At 42.9% G+C, this 6,329-nt stretch overlaps 1 long non-coding RNA gene across 1 annotated transcript; it reads right to left on the bottom strand.

Moving 5' to 3' along the window:
* Positions 1-3,054: 3,054 nt before the first annotated feature.
* On the bottom strand, positions 3,055-5,184 carry LOC309352671. Its single transcript, XR_014161412.1, has 3 exons — positions 5,109-5,184; positions 3,190-3,240; positions 3,055-3,107 (listed from the first exon to the last, which is right to left on the bottom strand). It is a non-coding gene; the product is annotated as an uncharacterized lncRNA (long non-coding RNA).
* Positions 5,185-6,329: the final 1,145 nt, after the last annotated feature.

The following is a 6,329-nucleotide window of genomic DNA, read 5'->3' as shown; positions in this document are numbered from 1 at the left end:
GGAAATGGATGGGAATATGCAATCCCTATGGGCATCTGTGCCCCCTTACAATATTTGGGGTGCTTTTCTCCTCCTCCTTCAGCCGTCAAAGCACTAACGTTATGTTCTGAAGCATGCATATAAAGCAATATACGCATGATCTGTCTTCCAATACACATCGGCAAGGAGACTCACAAAGGGCCCTTTTTCTCGCTCTCACTCTCTCTTTCCTTTTCCTGTGAGCACTCAAGTCAGATAAACTAAGGGCTCACCCACACTTTCCCCTGGGGAAACCGGCTCTTTACTGCTCAATCGGAGCATACGTCCACCAGGTTTTCTGCAGATGGAAGTTTGCTCCAATTCCATGGTAAAGAGCAGGTTTTCCCAGGGCAAATGGAAAACCGCTCAGACTTGTGCTTAAGACAAGCGAAGGGTGGACAAGCCCACAGGTGGTGGTGGTTGTTAATTAATTAATTAATTAATTAATTACCCACCCCTCAACTCTAAGCTACCAGAGTGGGTTACAACAATTAAAGCACCATGATCAAAACAGTTTTAAACAACTTACAGTCACAGAAATAGGGTGCTCCTTGAAATATACATCTCAGTTGTCAAAAGCCATAATGGGAGGCCTACATACACCTCAGACCAGGTGTTGCACAATCTGAAATCCCTACCCTGGCTTCCTGCCTGCTCCCTGATCCTGCACAAGCTTATTTTCCTTACCACGAAAACCCTTGCTGCCCTTTTCTCTCTGATCTTACACCTGCATTTTTCATTTATTCTGCTGTAGCACCTTTCACTGTCTAAAGGTCTTCGGCTGCCTTGAAACAACTCTATCCTTTCTCTCTTGTTGCCACTTAGGCATGGAGCTGCTTCCCAGAATATCTGTGTCTCCTGCTTGCTTTAAATCTCTCCTCAAAGCCCACAATTTCCATGATGCCATTGCAACCTTCATGGCCTACTGCAGGGACAGGGAATCTGTAGCCCTCCAGATATTGTTGGACGGAGAACACAGGTTCCCTAACCCTGCTCTAGCATTAGTAAATCTAAACACACAGAACTGCAACAAAAAGAGATTCTTCCGTTCTCTATCTATACCTCTATTTCACACCCTTTCTTCTTTTGGCTCTCTTTAGTCTGTTTTCTACATTGAAGAGCACTTGGGGGCAGATGGCATTCTTTGTAAATTGCCATATACGCTGTTGTTGTTGGTGGTGCTGCTGCTGTTGATAACAGTCTGAAGGTTTGAGGCAAGGGAGAAGGGCTACCCCTATGCTATCCACATAATCAGTTATCAGAAACCAATATATTCAATATATATCCAAATATGCTTATACAAATCCAGGATTACAGTACTTTATAATCCATTTTGAATCAAAAGGGAAGCTGTGCTGCAAACTGCTTGAAACGGCAAAAAGTTAGAACCGACCTTTCCCCTAAATATCTGTGCACCCCGGACAAGGGGGAAAGACATGAATCAGAGATTCTGATACAAATTCCCCTCAGATACAGGCTAAATTAATCCACAGAACAGGAAGAGCAAAACCACAGAATGTCCAAGCTCCCTGTCCTGTCATAACTGGGGGAAAGGTTAGACAGAGCGTCACTGCAAGCATCGGAAAGCAGAACTAGAATCCGGTGCTGACCAAGGCTTGACCGGGGGTCAAGTAGCGTGACAACCGCTTGCTGATTGGCTGATTCTCGCTGACAATGTTGTGAATCCCTCATGATTGTCTCATGATCAATGATTTGCTGTGATCTACTCAGGTATAAAGACCTCTGGATTTCTGTCAATCGGGGTCCCAGTTCTTTGGAAAATATTCCAACTGGGTCCTTATTGCCTGGCAATAAACCTCACCTTCTTATTCTCCAATTGCTGTCTGGCTGATCTATATTTTAAACACTTCGCGAGTACCCACTTGCTTCAGGTTCATGGGGCCACCACTAAGCAGGTCATTCCTGGATGAGTAACTGCTTGGGAACCACATGTACACTACCTTGGGCAGCGCAGTCTTTAGCATATGCACCGCTGGGGTGCAAAGATCCACTCAGCACCCCCCAAATTTAGTTTAGCCCCCAAATTAACTTTTATTATGATGTAATAATTAATTTCGCGTGCATGGCACCGTTGTGAATGACAAGCACCGCTGGCATGGTGCGTCTTTGGTAAATGAGTGCACAAAGCCAAAAGTCCTTTAGTGAAACAGTAGGTATACATTTCGATAATACCTAGGTATATACCGTATTTTTCGGCCCATAGGGCGCACCTAGCTTTTGGGGGGGGAAATAAAGGGGGGGGAAATTCCCCCAGGTGCGGGGCTGGGCCTGAGCTTCCCCCGACCCCAGCCCCCAAAACAGGCAGCTCTCCACAAGCTGTGGGAGAGCTGTGCGACTTCGCGCAGCCCTCCCACGGCTTCCAGAGTGCTGCGCGAAGCCTGAAGCCTGGGGGGCCCTGAGCTCAGCACGCCCCCAGGCTTTGAGGTGCAGGAAGCTCTCCACAAGCCGTGGGAGAGCTGCGTGACTTCGCACAGCCCTCCCACGGCTTGCAGAGAGCTGCGCGAAGCCCGAAGCCTAGGGGGCCCTGAGCTCAGCGCGCCCCCAGGCTTCGGGGTGCAGGCAGCTGTCCACAAGCCGTGGGAGAGCTGCGCGAAGTCACTCAGCTCTCCCACGGCTTGCGGACAGTTTCCTGAAGCACCGACCCCTCTCGCTCTCCAGGCTTCAGCGAAAGCCTGCATTCGCCCCATAGGACGCACACACATTTCCCCTTCATTTTTGGAGGGGGAAAAGTGCATCCTATAGGGCGAAAAATACAGTATGTATTTTGTTTTTCTAGCTTGATCAAAATTGTTTATTATTTTATAACAGGTAGATAGTTAAGAGCTTAGGCGGCTTCAGCGGTGGGTGCCTGGCGCCCCCCAGAATTTGGCGCCCAGGTGCCCCGCACCCCTTGCACCCCCAGGTGAAGACGGCCCTGACCCTGGGTTTCCTAATGGAAGAAAGAAGGGTTATAAAATTAAGAAAACTAATAACAGTAATTAGTGCTTTTCTTCTAGAAAAAAGGTGCCGGTCTCACCATGAAGTTGTTACAGTAAGTTTTAGCCACACTTTTAACCACTGCTTTTCTTCTAGGGGGGGAAAGGTGTCAGTACTGCATACCCTTGAATACCCCCAGAAAAAAAGCACCGATAGTAATTTAAATTACCGTACCTCTCCAAATCCACAAATGCAGGTGACAAATTTAATTTTCTCTCTCTGAACCTGCACATATTAAAGTTTTTTTATTATTAATTTTATTGAGTACAAATTAGGGGGGGGGGAAATACAAATATACAAAAAAAGGAAAGTACATGTAACCAAGAGAAAATTAGAAAACATTTTACCTCTTCTCATATTTACAATTATTTACACCTCTACAAAACAATATTCACAATAAAGAAAAGAAATGAAAGGTAAAATATAAAAGAAAAGAACAAGAAGAAGATAAAGAAAAGGAAGAAATAAGACACAAGATTATTCTAAACACAACCAGATTTTAGTAGCCGAGCCCTGGTTTTGTAAGTAATCATTTAAACACTCCCATTGCTTCATGACCATAGTTTTAGGTTTTCTCCTTATTAAATCTGTCAATTTTGCTAGCTCCAGGTACTCGCAAAGTTTCCCCAGCCATTCTCTTTTTGTTGGAATGCTATCCTTTTTCCAATAGCTAGCAATCAAAACTCTTGCTGCTGTTGTCGTGTATAAGAATATGTTAGTTTTATCCTTTGGGATATCTTTATCAAGAATTTCTAGTAGATATGCCTCTGCCTTTTTACTGTGTGATGCCCTTATCAATTTTTTTATCTCGTCATGGATCATGTCCCAAAAAGTTTTGATCTGCACATATTAAAGTTATGCAATCTAGAATCAGGAGCCTAATGGGATTCCTAATGCAGGAATCTCTTCAAATTGGGTTTACACCTTGCAGGCTGTGATAATGAACTTCTTGGTTCCCTGATGGAGCTAACATGCACAGTCCTCTTTGCAAACAACACTGAAGCTACAGTCTATGTACTTTCTGATTCTCTACAAATGCATAGAAATGCACAGATTGTTCTGTTGCTGGTCAATGGCTGTTTTGCACTTGTTCCTTCATAACTCTGCTCTTTCCCATTTCTGTATCAATTTGCTATTTAAACAACAACAACTGCCTGAAAATTCACATTGGTTTTGTATACATTTCTTCACAAAACAGACACATTTTAATATACATTTTTGTTCAATCAAGATAAAGTTTGGGGAGAGATTTCATTCAGTCTGCATTTAGAAGTGACGGTGACCTGACCCGATTTCTATTTCCTAAAATAACATGCCAGGCAGAAGGCATTCTCGGTAGTGGCGCCCGCCCTGTGGAACGCCCTCCCATCAGATGTCAAGGAAATAAACAACTATCTGGCTTTTAGAAGACATCTGAAGGCAGCCCTGTTTAGGGAAGTTTTTAATGTCTGATGTTTTATTGCATTTTTAATATTTTGTTGGAAGCTGCCCAGAGTGGCTGGGGAAACCCAGCCAGATGGGCGGGGTATAAATAAATCTATTATTATTATTATTATTATTATTATTATTATTATTATTATTACATCCGGATTGGAAGGCAAATTTGGTCTTGATTCTATTTCAGCCCCCTGTTGCATATTCCCTTTTTGCATACAGAACACTACCCCTCTCAGGCACTGAAGTGTCTTACCATCCAGACTGTAGCCTAGCTGGAGGTCAACGGTCTTCTTCTTCTTTGGCTATCATTCGTAGCTGAGTAAGATTGTCTTCCATGAAAGGTCAACAGTAATGGGACTAACAGAGACGTTCCATTGTTCTGGGGAGGAAATCCCTTGCAGCGAGATTACAACTAATTCTTTTTGATCCGGGTAGCATAGCATTTTCCTTTAATCAGATCTTGTAGGACTAGCTCACAAAGGCTAAAATGCAGTGTGTGTGGGCCTAAATGAACAAGTCTTAAGAAATTAAGTTTATCCAAGCTTTTGTTTACTTATCCATTCAATCACATAGTTCAAGTTTCAAATGAGGGACTCTCTGACCATCCAAAATGCCTTGGCTTTTTTGCACAATGAAAAACCCTTGTATGAACTTACCCTAGAAAAAGCAGTAGAGGGAGCTGTTGTCATGCACTCAGAAAAGGTTTTGTCTTCTTTTAATTCCCCATCTGAAGCGGAATTAGCAAATGCCTCTCTTTTTTGCAGTGATAAACTATTCTTAGTTTTCTTGGAATCATCATAATGATCATCACTGCGACAATTTAGATTTCTATTTTTCTATGGCATTAGTGATTTCCAGTTGAGACTTACTGTTCCGTATGAGAAATAATCTATAAAAGTGAAACTTGCATATTACTACTACTACTACTACTACTAATAATAATAATAATACTGTGGTACCTCAGGTTAAGTACTTAATTCGTTCTGGAGGTCCGTTCTTAACCTGAAACTGTTCTTAACCTGAAGCACCACTTTAGCTAATGGGGCCTCCCGCTGCTGCCGCACTGCCGGAGCACGATTTCTGTTCTTATCCTGAAGCAAAGTTCTTAACCTGAAGCACTATTTCTGGGTTAGCGGAGTCTGTAACCTGAAGCGTCTGTAACCTGAGGTACCACTGTAATGATAATGATAAAACAGAGAACAGAGGAAGAAACATAAACTGTACTATTCAGCTGATTTAAAATATTTCAGCTAGCACAGTGGACCATCATTCATGGCATCATTGACTGGGGGGAAATGTTAACCTATTTAAAAAATGTAACTCATTAAAAAAGTGAACCCATTAAAAAAAGTGAACCCATTAGAAAATTAATATTCTAAATTGTTTTAGCAAGTTAGTTTTTAAAAAACCACCCTACCCCAAAGACATGAAAAGCTAAAGTTAGGTTTGTAATATTAAACATTTGAAGCGGTGATGGTCCTCCATAAATTTTTGGACTCTCATTAGAGGCCAGCAGGGGTGCCAACTTGTCCCCGTGACCATGGGTGACCGTTTTGAGGATAATGTCCATTCTAGCAGGCCATTAGCAGCACGGGTTCCGGACAGTCCATGTGGCAAGAGAGGGAAAAGGCAGAAGGTCGGGAGCTCAGGAGAAAGAGTGCTGGTGCTGTTCCACCTGGTATCTGCTGCTGGAAGGAAGAGAGGTGGGGTTTCAGTGGGAGGGGAGGGTTAAAAACCTTTCTCCTGCAAAGGATTCCCCTTCTTCCAGTTATGAAGGTAGGATAGTATTCAGCTAAACTTTTCTCAGAGTAGATTTATTGCAATTAATAGGCCTTAGTCATGGTCATTCATTTCAACAGGTTAGATCTGAGTAAAGT

The sequence above is a fragment of the Podarcis erhardii genome, assembly GCF_964252035.2.
Source record: "Podarcis erhardii genome assembly, chromosome: 11".
In the NCBI taxonomy this organism is placed as follows: domain Eukaryota; kingdom Metazoa; phylum Chordata; class Lepidosauria; order Squamata; family Lacertidae; genus Podarcis; species Podarcis erhardii.
The sequence above is the reverse complement of the archived record's forward strand: the minus strand, read 5'-3'. Positions and strand labels throughout refer to the sequence as shown.